General features: G+C 37.3%; 2 protein-coding genes across 2 annotated transcripts in view; one reads left to right on the forward strand and one right to left on the reverse strand.

Annotated features, from left to right (window-relative positions):
* Positions 1–8,505, reverse strand: part of COL10A1 (collagen type X alpha 1 chain) — a 40,961-nt gene extending 32,456 nt beyond the window's left edge. Inside the window, exon 1 of the mRNA XM_062187669.1 lies at positions 8,280–8,505. The gene's annotated coding sequence lies outside the window, so the exon portion shown is untranslated. The remainder of the gene's footprint in view (positions 1–8,279) is intronic.
* NT5DC1 (5'-nucleotidase domain containing 1) overlaps positions 1–17,768 on the forward strand; it is a 145,023-nt gene that overhangs the window by 51,931 nt on the left and 75,324 nt on the right. The window lies entirely within an intron of this gene.

Genomic DNA, 17,768 nt, shown 5'->3' on the forward strand with positions numbered 1-17,768 from the left:
ATTCCAGGCTCCTGGCTTCTGCCTGGCTCTGCTTGGCTGTTGTGGTTATTTGGGGCGTGAACCAGCATATGGAAGGTCTCTCTCTCTCTCTCTCTCTCTCTCTCTCTCTGTCTCTCCACCTATCTCTCTCTGTCTCTCTTTACCTTTCAGATAAATTTTAAAAATCTTTTTAAAAAATCGGAGCTTGGCCATATTAATATTTAAACAAGACTTTTTACAGGTTTCGTGAAAACTGCTTCTGAGTTGTTGATTCAGGTCAAGCTTAAAGAGGACAGAAACAGTATATTTAAATAACTATAATTCTTCTCCATGATATTAGTCTTATTTTTATAACATAATAAAGTATAGAGATATTATTGCTTCACAGTTTATCACTAGGTGGCTGAATGACATTGCTTTTGGAAAAGAAGTACAATCTTAATCACTTGAGATATTCTAATGTGTAATATCTAACAATGTATTTTATTCATAAATATATATTATAAATATACACATACAAATATGCATACACACATACGCACACATATGCAAACATACACATGAATAAATAATTCATGAGCAGTCGGGTTAATTAGAATTAATAATTTATTAAAATTCATAGAATTATAAACTTGGATGGTTTTAGCTCTGTCTATAGGATATATCATATAAGATACAGTGAAAAATCAATATATTTAAAAATCATGTTTTTGCACAGAATATCTGTCAATTCTAACAGTTTTGCATATGCCTTGAGGGTGAATTTAATTGTTGTGGACCTAATATGTTGTCAGATGAATACATTCTCTTTATCTTTAAACATGGTGTTTTTTAGTTAATGTACAACTGAAGTACAATATGATCAAAAGAGACAAAAAATACTATTTAGTCATTATATTTTGTTATAAACATTTTGTTTCAGTTTTTTCACTCCCTTAAATAAGCCTTAGTCATGATGCCTCTATTTTTGTTCAGACTTCAGGAATATATAGTTACACCAGATGAGATTACCATTTTCATTTGTCACAGAGTCAAAATATTGAGGATTTCATGTGGTTCAGCCTAAAAACTTTATTGTTTCAATAATTTCATTTCTATGTTTTATGCATATGTAGAAGTATCCATTTCCATATTTTATGACTGGAATAGTTCCTGTAAGGCTAAGTCTTGGTAAACTAAAGATTTGTCTTTGAAAATATTGTTTCCTTACATTCCTCATTGGATTTGGATGGAAGATACATGTATAGCAATGCAATTTGGCAAAATAACCTTATAGAGGAAAAACAGGTCTTGTGACAAAAAGATTTTCAGATTACCATTGCCGTGTAGATTTTTATGCATGCATTTGGAAATGCAGGATACATCTTTGAAAATAGAATGTACGATATATGTCTAAAGGGAGTATTCTTAGACTTGGTGATGTGTCAGTTGAAGTGAGTGACTAAAGAAATGTTAAAACATGGATCTTAAGTCAACATTGACTTTCCTTCCCTCAGAATAGCAGTCATGTAATATTGATTTTTATTTTTGTTACTTACTAATGATGCTAAGAATTAAGTTGTATGACATTTAAAATAGGTGGTAGATCTGTTTAATATTTTAACAAAATAGCAAAAATATGTGAGGTGATTTTTTACTAAATTAAAAGAAGCTGTCACTGAGCCCTTCATCACTCTCCATTCCTGCATCGTCCTCACGCCATCCCTGGCAGTTCATTTCCCTCTGGGGAGGAGACACAGTTACAACTTGTTTTCTTTCCTGAACTCTGACAACAGATTCTCCCCAACATGTACTCCTTGCCACAAGTGATCAAGATCATGTTTTGGAATTTTTGTGTTAGCCTTAAGTCTTCAGCAAAGCTTTGTATTTGTTTCTGTTTTGATTTTTTTTTTTTTTTAATTCTGTAACAGTGAGTTAGTGTTAAAACAGTCTGAAAGCACACTGTTCATGTTGTTTATTTGGTAAACATACAGGTTAATTTAATTATGAAAGGGAGAGGTTCTCCCTGGGAAATCTTTGGATTTTTCTAAATGATAGAATTAAATAATTCATTCTTTATTCTATTTCAACCATCAAATTAAAAACAAAGCAGTACTTGACTTGTTTATGCCTCAGGATTAATAATCAGCAACCACTCTTAACAGAGGCATCTTGTCACATCCCTCAACCTGGCTGAAATCTTTATATGAGGAAAAACAATGAATTGTTTTGAGTGTAAAATACCATTTTCTTCATAAGTCAAAAAAACCATCATTCAGAATTTATTTTAAAAATCACACACACAAAAAAAAAACCAACTCTTTATAATGATGTTTTCCTTTTTGCTTAGACTTTATTCCCTGTGCTGATTTGGAGTGACTTGACATACAAACTTCATTTTGACTGGACATATACAGGCTTTACCTGTGAATACAAAACTGAGTATGATATTTCTCCATTTGGATAAAGATTTCAATAATGTACCTGCCTTTGGTGGCTATAGGCTTTGACAGAAGAGATACAGTGACGATATTTATATGTTACATAGTTTTATAATTTCTCAAAACTGGCCTGAATCTGGGATAATCTGGGAAAGATAATAATAAATCATTTTTATTTAATAAATCATTATAGAAGTGGCCTTTATTTTTTAGTTCTTGTCACTCACCAACTCAAGTGCCTCTTCTGGAATTTAGTAGCCTCTTTGCAGTCCCCTATAGAACCTTGAGAAACAACATTTGCCTGAAACCGTATTTTAGAGTAAGTAATAAAATACATATGAAATCCAGTTTGATTATGTCCTTTTGAGTTTAAAAAGACTGCATCCACTTAAAATCACAAATATAATTACCCATTAGTATTCTGCATATCAATGGGATGACATATGAATGAAATTATCCATTACAGCATAGGTTATGAAAGCAACAGCTTAGAGACAAGGCATGTTTCCATCTAGAAGGCACTGGCTGAATGAACCACACACAAAGAAATAATAGGTTGTCCTTAAAAAAAAAAAAAAAGGAAATTGTATTTGTACTAAAATGAAAAGATTTCCAGGATATTTGTTTTTTAAAGTAGGATACAGAGCTGTATACATTTTATGCTGTCTTTCAAATAAACAGGGTTGGAGATGGGTAAGTATATAAGAAGAAATCCTGGAAGAGAGAATTCTGGTTACCAAATACAAACCATGATAGCACGACTAACAAAAGAGCAATGTTGGAGCTGTGAACGTAGAGTGTGGAAACTTCAGTAGGGTTAAAAATAGGTGATGTTTGAGTGGACATTGTGGTACAATGGGTTAAGCCACTACTAGGGCTACTTACCCACATTGCCTATCAGAGAGCCTGGTTTGAGTCCTAGCTATTCTGCTATCTACTTGGCTTGAGATCCAGCTTGCTACTAATATGCGCCCTGGAAGGCAACAGATGATGGACCAAGTACAGGGAACCCTGCTATGCACATGGGAAACCTGATAGAGTTCCTGGCTTCTTCTGTAGGCATATGGAGAGTGAACCAGTGGATGGAAGATATTCTCTCTCCCTCTCCCTGTCCCCCAACTCCTACTCCTTTCTCCTCCCTGTCTTCCTCCTGCTCTCCCTCCCTTACTTGCTGTCGTTCCCTTTCAAATAAATAAATACTTCTTAAAATGGGTGATGATGAGGCTCATGTTGTGCAGCAGTGAGTTAAAGCCACCAGCTGTGATGCTGGGATCCTGTATTGGAGTGCTGTTTGAGTCCTGGCTGCTCCAGTTCCAATCAAGCTCCCTACTAATGTGCCTGGGAAAGCATCGGAAGATGGCCCAAGTGCTTGGGCCCCTGCTACCCATATGGGGGACCCAGATGAAGTGTTGGGCTGCTAGCTTCAACCTGGTTCAGACTTGGCTGTGGTGATCATTTGGGGTGTAAACCAGTAGATGGAAGAGATCTCTCTCGATCACTTGCTCGCCCTCCCTCTCTCCCTCCCTCCTCCTCCCTCCCTCTCTCCCTCTCCCTCTCTCCCTCTGTTCCTCTTCCTCTTCTCTGTGTCAGTCTGCCCTTTAAATAAATCATCTTTTTAAAAATGATCAATTGTTGTTCAATAGTGCAGTACCACACTGCACAAAGTGGGGCAAGCACAAGCCTGGGCTAAATCTCTGTGATGTGTTTAGACAGGAGACAGGCCAGGCCCTTGGGTTCTCTCAAACAGACATCAAGAAGAACAAAGATATCACCTAAGCACCTCTAGGTCACCCAGGCAGAGCTGCAGTCATCCAGGCAGACCGTTACCATATGTCGATGGAGAATCGCCTGCTTACAAATTAAACTGGCAATAAGACTCCCAGATGCCTGAGGACCTTCTGCTGTGGAGGCGCAGAGCTTTCTTGAAAGAGAAGCAAATGCTGACAGAGTGTCCAGTAGGAAGGGAAGCCCCCCAGTGCTCTCTAGATGAACTCCAGAACCCGGTCACTGTTGGAGAGGGGAAAGATGGGCAGTGACAAGTCCCAACGAGGGTGTCAGTACCTCTCGCTATGGAGGGGCTTCTGCTCCTGGAATACTCCTCTTTACCATTGAGGAAGCTGTGCTCCAGAGCCTAAGTGCAGGCCAGGCTGTCACTGCCTGGCACACTCCGCTATGTTCCTGCACAGATGACAGAGGTCAGCCATCTCCTTACCGAGCAATGCCAGCGCAGAATCCAGGCTGGAGGGCTTGCTGAGCAGCACTGCCACCTGGTGTCTTACAGACACCTGGGGCCCCGACCCCTGCCTGGGCCCTAGTGCCGACTGTTTGAAACACTGGGGAAATCTCGTCACTGTCTCAGTGAGTCAGACTCAACTGTGTTCCAGTTTGTGTTCATTAGCCTGTTAAAGGCAGGGGCTGAAGACAGATAGCAATGTCTGCTTTACTTTGTACTTTAGGTCTTACTTAGCCAGTCTCATCAGAATTAGTCCTATATCTAAAATGCTGCCTTTATTTTTTGAAAGGCACTTTAGTGTTAACACATATCATATTTTATAGATTATCTAGAGTGTCAGATGCTTTGAACAAGAGCAGGCAAGATAAAGTTAAATTTCACTTTTGAATACTGTCTTAGACTAAGTTATAATTAAAGATTATCTACAAATAGCTATTAGGAAACAGATAATATTGGGGCACTGTTGTATATTTATGATTGGTAATAGTGCTTTGCCAACTCATTAGAAGAAGTAAAGTAGATACACCATCAGCATAAATTTTTTAATTATGTGATCATAAGACAAGATAATTAAAAACAAATTAACAGATCATGGGAAGGATAAGAAATCCTGGAAAAATATACATGAAATTAAGATAATTAAAAACAAATTAATAGGTCATGGGAAAGAAAAGAAATTCTAGAAGAATATACAGTACCATTTCTGCCATTACATACAGGCATTTGGGATTGAAAATTGGCTAGAAAAAATTACATTGACTTGAATAAAGTTCAAAGTAGCTTTTCTGTCCTGTAATGAAATATCATAATAGTGGACAGTATACTTCCCTGGTTATGCCGTTGCTTAAAAATCTTGAAGTTAGGTTTAGATAAGTAACATTTACTTTGAAAAAAATCACAGGCTTCCTGTTCTTGGGCATCTTTTCTTTTGGAAAGAATAAGTAAAATATTTTCTGTCTTCCTCTTGTGTTCTTGATTTTGTATTTGTTCTTTACATTCTCTATCCCATGCCATCCCCCAACCATGTTCTCATTTTTTGACAAAAGTAACAAGCTTTGTTTTTAGGGTTTTTTTTTTTTTCCTTTTTTCTACTTAAGTTGCAGATCTCATCCAACCTACTGGTGTGTACTCCATAGGTGCTTTGGAATAGAAAAGATACATGAGTATTATGAGTATTACATGACCTGTGTTTCCTGTTAGCTTATTATAGGCTGTCTATTAAGGGATTACCATGCTCTGTGTAGTATACAGTAGAAAGGAACGTGTCTTAAAGAAGGCATAGACAGGGGCTAATGTACCTGGGAAAGCAGTAGAGGATGGCCCAAGTGCTTGGGCCCTGCATCCACATGGGAGACCCAAGGAAGCTCCTGGCTCCTGGATTTGGATCTGCCCAGCTCCTATCATTGGTGGCCATTTGGAGAGTGAACCAGTGGTTGGAAGGTCTCTCTCTCTCTCTCTCTCTCTCTGTGTGTGTGTGTGTCTCTGTCTCTCTTTCTCTCTGTAACTCTGCCTTTTGATTAAATAAATAAAACTTTAAAAAATAATAAAAAAGAAAGCATGGGTAAAGTAGTGAAGGAAGGGATTATAAGTACTTGGAGATTATAAATAATTGGAAGAAATTATAAGTAATTGGAGATGGAGTCACCTTTGTGGAGGCAATGGTATTTTAGAATTGCCTCAAAAGATGAATTTGGTCATGTAGAGATAAGGGAAAGGAGCCAGAGGGAATGACTCTGAAGATATTCTTACCACATTTTTAAAACAATTTTTAAATTTCAGGATATCTTGAATAAGAATTATATTTGAGAGTATTAGCAAAGATACGTATAGATACAAAGAAAGTAGAGAAAAGATGACAATAACTTTGTGCTTCAGGTTCTCTCCCAACTTGACCGCACCACAACATAGCTCTTGCCACAGTTTCTGTTCTCTGGGCCCCAGTTTGTGTGAGTAGTCCTGGTGCATTGACAAAGCACGCACTCCCTGGCAAGAAGACCTGTGTCTTTTCCCATTGCAGTTTGTTATTCTGGTATTTTTTCCTCTTTGCCTAACTGTACTCACCTCATAAAACTGCCTCCCTTCTACCAAATAGACAGGGAGGGCAGGAGACTCAGTCTTGCACTGCAATTATCCAGATTACTTGAGGGTGACAACATGGAAAACAGAACAAAACTAACCTTTGCTTACTTGTATCCCAGATAGTTGCCCTTTTTCCCTCCACCCCATGTTTTTAGATTATTTACTCAAAGAATGAGAATTTCTCCCATATCTCTTTAATTCCTTGCAGTATTCTATCTTTCCTTAAAAATGTCAAGTTGTGTGGAACCAGACAGTTGTTAGTGTAATTTGGTTAGTGAAACCCTAAACAAATAACTTTTGTGGGCTATCACGCTCATTTTGATCTTTTGGCTGCTGCTATCTTGGAAGCCTAGGCAGTGGGAAAAGAACTATGGAGCCAGGTTCAAAGAGTCGAAACTATATTGAAAAAGCTGTCTGCCAAAAACCAGTGTTGAAGTCTTAGAACTAAATCGTTTGTTAAATTCAAAAGATATTAACATGAATTGTTGAAGAGATTTGAGTCCAATGGGGATCAACTGTATGTGAAACTGCATTTTTTTAAGTTACTCTTTTTGGGGGAGACCACTTAGAAAAAAGAAAAAAAAGAACCTGAAATCACAAGAGAGAGTATCTCTTGGTCCTTCTTAAATTTGGGCACAGTTTATTTTATCAACACAAAATAAAAGAGTTGAATTAAGTTAGAACATTGAAATGGTAAAAATGGGTGGGAAGATGAAAAGCATATTAGTTCCAAGAGACATTAAGGAGGAAATCAGAAGCTGACAGATCAGTAGCTGACCTGACCTACCTGTTAAGGCTCCTTCTGAAAGCCTTTTCGGTCTTTGAGTTGTACATGTTTTAAACAACTCATAGTATTTTTTAGAATACAAGAACTCAATGCCTTATATATGTTGTAAGAAAATGCAGAAAAATCAAAAGTATATTTTTCAATGAATTAGTTTTATACTTCTCTTTCAAGTCTTTTTACATTTTCTGTTTGGTATTTCCCCTTTTTAAAAAGAAAAAGTATCTCAAGTTGGCAGCCTGAGCTCTCCAAACAAAGAAATTCCTCTAGACTTGAAAGAACTTTCTGGTTTCCATTGCTATAGTGAGTTCAAATTACATTGCAGTTTTATTACATAATAACTATATTAATGACAGTGATTGTGTCTCCTTGTTGGGAGGTTTAGTGAGACAAAATGAGTGCAGATCTAGGAGTACTTTGGAGTGATACCTCCTTGAAGATACATGACTTTTCAAAGAATAGCACTCATGTTAATTCTGTGTGTCTTCTTGATGCATTTCTTCCTCCTGTATAAATTGCCTACTCGAATTTGTCTTCCAATCCAGAAAAAAAGTATTATTTGCAAGTGATTTGCTTTTCATTTAACCATTGCTTAGTGAAGACAAGAAAATACAAACATAGCAATCTTATGAGACACAGAAAAAAAAAATAACCTTTTCTTTAAAAATACATCTTATCCCTTCTGAGAAATTGTTTGAATAGTCATAGCCAGTGTTCATGCCCTGTTTTTCATCTATCACATTGGTCATATAAATCTGTTATTACACATTTGAATTTCTCCTACCTGTATTTGATGACAGCCCCTAAGTGCTTGATGTTGGCTGCGCTTTAGGTCACAACTTTGTCATCCTGGTGTTCCTCTGATAGTCAGAAGTTCATAGGTGTTGTTGATTATGATTCCAGCAAGGGTGAAAACAGTCAACTACTTCCAGAGCCCTTTTGTGTCGTTTTGAACTTTATATTTTTCATACAAAGCTCTGCTGAATCACATGCTGACTACTGAATGATGGTCTGCCTTCTGATTCATTTCCAGGAGAGAATAAATTTCTGTTGTTTTCCAGCAGTCAGTGACTTTTTTGAGACGTGGATGGGGATTGGGGAATTTCATTTTTTTGATCCCACGTGTTAATGCAAGAATAGAATGACACTTTGGCATGACCAGTTGAATTGGGATGGCTCAACAACAGATTTCTCAGTAGTTTTAATTACAAATCTAAATAAATGTTTATTTTAGAAAAGAAAATGACTTCCTGTTTACCTGCAGTCATCAGTGTTAGATAGTTTCCCCAGGAGACTGGCTTCTTATCCCATTACCTGTGGTCAGCAGTAATTTTGATGTATCCAATCATATATGACCTTTTTTTGTATCTTTACCGGTTTTTTTTATTCTGCATTACTTTTCTCTAAAATTGATAGATGTGTGTTTAATCATATCAAAAAACAAGAGAAATATAACTTTCCTTTTCTATACAGAGGGAGGAAAAAACACTTCTTACAAAATCATCAATCCTGTTTTTTTTTTCCTTGCATGCTTTTTCCTAATTTTTTGGCAGTGTGTACATACTTGATGATTCATTTTCTGCTCATTCTTTTGTTCTTTATTGCCCCCAGGTCAAAATGTGTAATGTTTATATGGGAGACTTCTCTTCATATATCATGACCATCAGATTTTCTTGACATATAAATTGTTAATTTACCAGTTCACTGAATCGTTATGCTATAGATTTAGCTTATATTTTCTTTATGGTCCTTGGAGCACACCTCACATTGACCTTCTTCTCTGTATACCGATCAATGGAAAACACTCTTAAAACCCAATATATTAGTAATACTCATTGATTTGGAAAATAGTTCAGGTATAATCTAAATCCATGGAAAACTTTTGCTAGATTTTCAAAGGTACCTCATTTCATCTTCCACCTAGTAGTTTCTTGAATCACATAAAGGATGAAAATGATTCCCTGAAGTCAATTTCTTTACAGTGGTTTCTATTTAAAGATAAAAGGATGGAAATTCTTAAATGTGCTGGTTCTGGTATTAAAATGAAAATAGGTGGCTTTTTTTTCCTTACTTAGAATTGAATTGGGAAAGTATCTTGCCTTTCTCATTTATCTGAACTTTGTTTATTAAGTTGTTTTTGCCAACCTATTCTGAAAATTGTATATTAGACATACTGTAGGACTTATAAAGATGTTTGAAAAATTTCTTGCCTTCAGTGAGAGCATTCAATTGCCTCAGAATCTTCTTTGTCACCTTTTATCCTGAAATATTTATTTGTGCAACAAAATAAGTCAGATATAAAATGGTATACTTTGTAGTTTAAACTCATTTGTAAAATTAGTTCAAGTAGAACTTTCTAAGACAATGAAAAATTGCAGTTTTGACACCAGTTGTACTGATTCCATTCAATGAAATTCAGATATTTTATGAATTGATAGGTATTTGTTCTTTTCTTAGCTCTTCTATTTCACATCAATTTTGAAGTTAATTTGAATTATTTAGAAATGATTTTTTTGCTAAATGGCTTGAAAAACAGAGCTTTCTTAAAAAAGGCAATATATGTGGCTATTGAATAATTTGCATAGTCCCCAAGCTGTGATGAATGGATCTGACTGATTAGTTCAACTGAAATGTAAAAAAGAAAAAAAAATTACCCTCTGTGTTTGCATTTGCTTTCTAAAAACAAATTTTAACTTAACCTTCGATTGTGAAGAATATCTTGTGTAGGGATACAAGTATAAGTTGTGATTAATTTCTGTGCTGTCTTCTAGTTTCTGTTGTTCATCTTTGAAAGTCAGTTGTTAGTGTAGTTGTTCTTTAAAGGGTAATCTGTTTTTGCCTAGACTACTTTCTGATTTTTCTTTGTCTTTGCTTTTTAGCCTTTGTAATATGATGTACTTGGTGGTTTTGGTTTTGTTTTCTTTATCCTCCTTGAAGGTTGCAGGACTTCTCAACTGTGCACATAACACCATGATTGAAGGTTAAGTTAAAATTTTATTTATTTGAAAGGTAGAGTTACAGAGAGAGGGAGAGACAGCGAGAAAGGTGTTCCATTCACTCATTCACTCCCCAAATGACATTAATGGCTGGAGCTGGGCCGATCATGAGCCAAGAGCTTCCTCCCAGTCTCCCACATGGGTGCAGGGGTCAAAGCACTTGGGCCATCTTCTACTGCTTTCCCAGACCATAGCAGAGAGCTAGATCTGAAGTGAAGCAGCCAAGATGCTGGCACCATGCTTAGCCTATTATGCCACAGTGCCAGCCCCTATGAATAGTTTTTTTAAAGTCTATGTCTTTATATCATGGGAGCATCCAAGGATCTGGTTCTTCTTTTTTTTAAAGATTTATTTATGTATGTGAAAGGCAGAGTGACAGAGAGGCAGAGGCAGAGAGAAATCCTCCATCCTCTGGCTCACCCCCAGATGGCCTCAAGGGCCAGAACTGGGCCAGTCCAAACACAGGAGCCAGGAACCTTCTCCAGGTCTCCCACGCTGGTGCAGGGGCCCAAGCACATGGGCCAAGCACATCTTCCACTGCCCTCCAAGGCCATAGCAGAGATCTAGATCAGAAGCAGCAAGTGGGCCTTGAGTTTGTGCCCACGTGGGATGCCAGCCCTGTAGGCAGTGGCTCCACCCACTATGCCACAGCACCAGCTTTGGACTTGGTTCTATCATGTTTTCCCCCCTCTTAGTTTTTTTGTTTCATTTTCATGTTGTATGTCTATTTGGGTATTTGATATCTACTATTGTATTCTTTTTAATTTATAGAAAAATTTTGAGGCCTAGGATGATGTTAATTTTCTATAGAGATGATTTTTGTCTGCTCTGGGAAGCATCTAGGACACTCACAATCCCGAATCACCTTTGAAGTGATTTGAAGTTACGCCTCAGGACATTCAGAACTGTATGATTTCTAGTTCATACTTACTCCTACAGCTAAGCTCTTTAAGTTGCTCTGCATGTCACTGAGAATTTGTTAACCTATACCATAACTTGGCAGGCACTGGCCATTTTTTGTCCTTCAAGCTTCTGGAGCCTTCTTGGACTCTTAACTGTTTTTTATGGAATTAGCATTACGCTTAATTCCAAGTTGATGTCCTAGATTTCACCTTTCTGGCTTTCTGACTTCCTCACCTTGTTCCCTTAAATCTCCAGTATCTTTAAGTCAGTATTTTTAAAATTTTGTCACATCTCTTTGGTTATCCTCAGTGCGATGGTTGGTTCAAATTGCATCTTCCTTTGTTATCAGAATCAGCAGATCAATTTATTCAACATTGTAAAAATGAAAACATTATAATTTCTAGTTTAAGATCATTATATTTTATTATGGCTATTGCTTATTAAATTTATAATAAGCAAAGTAATTATCCAAAATATCTTATGATAGGCATCATAAGTCCTATGTGAAAGGCTGTGTGGTAGGAAAATGTATCTTTTTAAAAAAGATTTATTTATTTATTTGAAAGGCAGAGTTAGAGAGAGAGATGTTCCACTCACTGGTTCACTCCCCAAAAGGCCTCAACAGCTAGGGCTGGGCCAGATGGAATCCAGGAGCTAGGACCTTTATCCGTGTCTCCCACATGGGTAGCAGGGGCCCAATCACTTGAACCATCTTCCACTGCTTTCCCAGACACAGTAGGGAGCAGCTGGATTGGAAGCCAAGCAACTGGAACTCAAACTGGCACCCATATGGGATGCTGGCGCTGCAAAAAGTGGCTTAACCCACTGGCACCAGAAAATATGTATCTAAATAAGATTTCTGAGGATTGTAGGTATTCATATTACATACTAATAAAATAACTTGCAGTAGTGCATGACCTGCTTAACTTTGAGGAAGTATGTAACACCTGCTGTTTATTAAGTTTGATTTTTTTTTTCTTTGGTGAACTTTTAAAAATGGATCAAACATGAGGTATGACAAATTGTATTTTGAGATACCAATGTGATATACTAAATGAGATGCTAAGTGGACGGTTGGACAAATGGCTGGAATTTAGGATTAGAAATAAAACTTTGTTAATTATGCGGATAGATAATATTTAAGTCTTCACGGAAAAGAAAACCACAGGCTTAACAAGGACAATCTGACAGTAAGAATTACATGGGGCAGAGGATAAGCTGAGAGAAGAGCTGATAAGGAAGAAAGAAAAACAACACTTGTTGAAATATTGGCTAATAAGCCGGCGCCGCAGCTCACTAGGCTAATCCTCCGCCTTGCGGCGCCGGCACACTGGGTTCTAGTCCCGGTCGGGGCACCGATCCTGTCCCGGTTGCCCCTCTTCCAGGCCAGCTCTCTGCTGTGGCCAGGGAGTGCAGTGGAGGATGGCCCAAGTGCTTGGGCCCTGCACCCCATGGGAGACCAGGAGAAGCACCTGGCTCCTGGCTTCGGATCAGCGCGGTGCGCCGGCCGCAGCGCGCCTACCACAGCGGCCATTGGAGGGTGAACCAACGGCAAAAGGAAGACCTTTCTCTCTGTCTCTCTCACCGTCCACTCTGCCTGTCAAAAAAAAAAAAAAAAGAAATATTGGCTAATAGGAGGACAGGTAATTGGCCATTGGATTAGCAATACAGAGCCATCTATGCCATATGTGACATTGTCAATAGGAGATTCCTATTTTCTTCCATGAAAAGACTAGTTTGGAAAGAGAATGGGAAGTGAGACAGTGGGTATAAGCAATGTCGTACATGAACACTTTATTGGTTTTGCTGTGATGTGAAAAGAGGAAGGGAGTGGTAGCTAGAAGATAATGTGTAATCAAAGGAAATTGTCTCATGCCCCCACCGGCGACTGGGAGCATGTTATCTGACAAGAAAGTGATGTGGTATATGTATGACTTTTTTTTTTTAATTCAAAGAAAGGGTCTGTGTAATGCAGCTTACATTAAATAGAATTTGAAGGCCATCATGACACTTAATTGGTCTGATCGTGGGCAGATTATCTAATGACTATTTACTGATAACAGATAATTCCTAGTCTAGGGTGATTGTGAATATAGAATTAAATTAGAAATGTATGTAAATTACTGGACTTGCGGTAAGTAATCAGTTCAGGCAGTTACTGGCTTTGTTTCCTTTGAATTCTGAGAAGAGTATGCTCAGAAACAATCATTCCTATTTCTAGGACTTATGAGAATATTAAATGAGAAACATTTATAAGGTACCCGACGCTTAATAAATGATCAATACACTTTAACTATTTTAAGTCACCTTTTAATTCTGAAAAGCATCTATATTAAGAAGTGTTTGTGGATAAAATCATATTTCTCAGCAAGGCATACATAGTCCTGCCTGTGGCTGAACTTCACACCACAAACTGTAGCCTTGGCGTTGCGTGCTGCATTATGTACCTCACAGTACACGTTGATCATCCCTAATCTGACACTTTTCTGGGCATTGACATGAAGCCAAATGTTGAAAATTCCTTACTGTTAAACTTTAATATGTAAATTTATTTAAAATATAATATAAATTAGCTTCAGGCTATATATATAAGGTATAACATTAATTTTGTATCTGTGCTTGGACTTGAGCCCCATTCCCAAGATACCTCATTATGCATGGGCTAAAATTACAAAATTAAAAAAAAAAAATGTAAAGGGACTGGCGCTGTTGCATTGTGGGTAAAGCCATCGCCTGCGGTGCTGGCATCCTCTATGGGCACCAGTTCGAGTCCCAGGTGCTCCTCTTTGATCCAGCTCTCTCTTACTTGCCTGGGAAAGCAGTAGAAGAGGGCCCAAATCCTTGGGCCCCTGCACCCAAGTGGGAGATGCAGGCTCCTGGCTTTGGAAAGGCTCAGCTCCAATCATTGCAACCGTTTGTGGAGTGAACCACTGATTGGAAGACCTCTCTCTGTCTTCCTCTGCCTCTCTGTAACTCTGCCTTTCAAAGAAATAAATATTTTTTAAAAATAAAATAAAACACATCATGTCCAAGAAATTTCAGATAAGAGATTTTCAACCTTTCTATCATCTCTATTGATTAGTTTAGATGATCATGCATTTCTCACTTCTATCTGCTATGTGTCCCTATTGTCTTTCAGGCCCAATTTATCTTTCAGACTCTAGTTCAAAGTCACCACTCCCAAAAGTCTTTTCCTGGTACCTAGCCTGCCCTGTGTAATTCTGTAATTGACCCTCCTCTGGCCACTGCCTTCTCATTTTAGCCTGTTAACCACCTCATTGGACTTGTTGATTCATGTATCTGTCACTTTAATAGTCTTCAGGACTTAAAGATGGAATCATCTTTTTCTTTTATCCATAGCATAGTATTTGACCCATAGTAGATGTTCAATAAGTGATAAGAAAATTTAAATATGAATAATGTATGAATATAATTGTTACCACTGAATGATTTTGTATATTTTAATGTTTGCCACTTATTATTTATTTGCAAGAGTATTGTTTTACAAGAATATAAATCATAAAATCAAATAAACAGAATTTGTGCTCTGGCTTAGCGTAACATTTTGTGTAAGAATTTTAAAATCAGGATTACAAAAGGACACTGTTCTAAAAGGTCATTTATAATCTAGTTAGGAGAAATTTGGAATATACTTTCTAAAACAAGTCAAGATGTGCAAGTGTTAGTGTTGTCATAATACTAATCAGATTTCATACCTGTTTTTATAAAACATTTAAGCCGTAATGACATGTAACTTGAGAGCTTTTGGGAGAGGACCTGGCTGAGGGCAATGATGTGGTTCAGGAAGGAAAAAAGACAGGAAGATGGTTTACTACACATTTGACATTGCTGAATTCTCTCACTTTGGTTTCCCCGTACCTCTCTATTTTTCTTTGCTTCTGTCTGTATTCTACTTCTGAGTTTAAAGATTACTCCAGAACCCTAAATTTTTAAGGCTTCTCCCATGGTATCAACATGAGGCTGTGTTGCGAAGTTAAGGTGCAGAGACCCTCTGGGGCTGCCATTTGTATGAATGTGCAATTTCTAAGTCTGGTGTTTTGTTGATGAAGAGGTATTTTGAAGAGTTGCAGTTCCTACATACAGGGAAGCTCCGTTCCAAGGGTGGGAGAGTTGTCTGACCTACTTTGTGGCAGGTGTAGAAGAAAGCTACATGTTACGGGTTGTGTTGTAGAGAGATCATGAGGACCAAAGAGAGCCAGGTTCTCTTCCCTTGACAGCATGCCTTTTATCCACAAATCTTTCACTACTGTTTTTTGTGTCTGAAAATAAAATTGACTGAGCTAGTTGAGTATTTAACCCGTGTAAATCTGTGAACCCTTTTCTAAGTAATATGATTCCATGATTTCCTCATGGAAATTTTGAAAATTATTTTTAATTAGTATAAAGGTAGTTTTAAGTTAAAAATATGTATTATACCATATTATTATCAGATTGTAACATTATACACACACATACACCTGCAGGCACTTGCTGCTTGGCATGTCTGCATCTAATATCAGAGTACCTGTTTGAAGTCCTGGCTCAGCTTCCAATCCAGGTTTCTGTTGATGCACATTCCAGGAGGCAGCACATGATGGCTGAAAGACGTGGGTCCCGGCCACCCACGTGGGAGACCTGGGTTGAATTCTGGGCCCCTGACTTATGCCTGATCCATCCCTGGATGGAGCAGACATCTGGGGAGTGAGTCAGAGCATGAAAGATTTCTCTCTCTGCCTCTCTACCTTTCAGATAAGATGAAAATATATTTAAAAATAAAATTATTTTAGATCAGTATGTTATTAAGGATTATATTGTAAAAGTTATTTAGTTAATCCATAGTATCATTTATATTTTATAAAGGAAATGTTTCTATACATTTTAAAGTATATAATTGTTAAGAAGCTTAAATGCATTTGTTCCTTTTCTTTATGTGTTAAGGCATCAAAAATAGTTGAAAACTATTTTCATGTCTAGATGCTTAGAATTCTTAAGCTTTTACCTTTAGGAAAATCATTTGCCTTGTTCCTGTTTGGTTTCTGACTGAAGAGATTGGATAGAATGTTTCAGGATTCCATTTGCAGTCACTTTCCCACAATGTCACATTGCAGATGTGGATAACCAGTTATAATAAACTCATTTTTATATCTGGAGATAACTTTTTAACTTTATTTTTATATAAGAAATTTGATCAGATGAATTTAATTTACAGATATAATTATTTGGGGGTAAAGCTATAGAATTAATCACTTTATTTTCCTCTATAATTTTTTAAAGTTCAATATTTATGGTCCTTATGTTTCACCAGTTACCCATTATGGGAATAAATTAAATACAGTATACTAAGAGTATAGCAAGAAAGCACTATATAAGCATGTCTCAACTCTTAGCAATGTTCTGAGTCTAAACTGACTACGTAACTGTGCTGGCAGGTACCAAATAATATTCACTTGAATTACACATAAGTACTCTTAAAATTTTATTTTAACTGGCCACAAAATTTGAAACTTAAAAAAGTAAGATTGAAAATTAAGAAGGAATTAGAACATTAGCCATTAACAATCTGCAACTGAAATACCTTCACCCATCTGGAATGGGAAAACACTGAAGGTTGCTTGCAGCTGTGTGATTGTTGGACAATGGAACAGACTGTCCCAGTGATGTGGTGTGCTGGGGTAGTGATGTGTCAGTCACCTTCATAGCAGTGAGCTCTCTTCACACGGCCTGTTCCCGCTGAGCAGCTGCAGCAGAAAAGCTGTGTGAGAGTGGGTGTGCTTCCCAGGGTGTGAGGAGCTGGGGCTATGGAAAAACCAGGCAGCTCAGAAAACCCCCTCGGTCTTCTCTTTTCCTACACATATTTTTATATGCATTTATTTATTATCGTTTTATCACCTTTTTAAAAATAGTTCCTGGATTTATAGAAAAGTTGTAAAGGTAAACGGAAAGATATTATATATCCATCACCCAGTTTCCTCTAATGTAACATCTGGCAGTATCATAGTACATTGGTCAAAACTAGTAATCAACATTACTGTTAACCTCCAGACTTCATTTGGATTTCACCAGTTTTTCCACCGAAGTCTTTTTTGTTACAGGACCCCATCCAGGATATCACATTACATTTGGTCATCACATCTTATTAGTCTCTGCTGGTCTGTGACAGTTTCCATTTCTTTTTTTAAACTTCCAATGGCCTTGACAGTTTTGGAGAACGAGGCAAATGCTTTGTCAAATATCCCTCTGTAGTTGTCTTTTATTTTTCCCATGACTTGGCTAGGAGTGTGTGTTTGAGGAAAACAAAGGTAAAAAAGCTGTTTTCATCACATTGCAAGGATTCATGCTGTCAACATGACAAAACTGGTAATGTTAACTTTGAT

This window comes from Lepus europaeus, chromosome 3 (assembly GCF_033115175.1).
Source record: "Lepus europaeus isolate LE1 chromosome 3, mLepTim1.pri, whole genome shotgun sequence".
NCBI classification, from domain to species: Eukaryota; Metazoa; Chordata; class Mammalia; order Lagomorpha; family Leporidae; genus Lepus; species Lepus europaeus.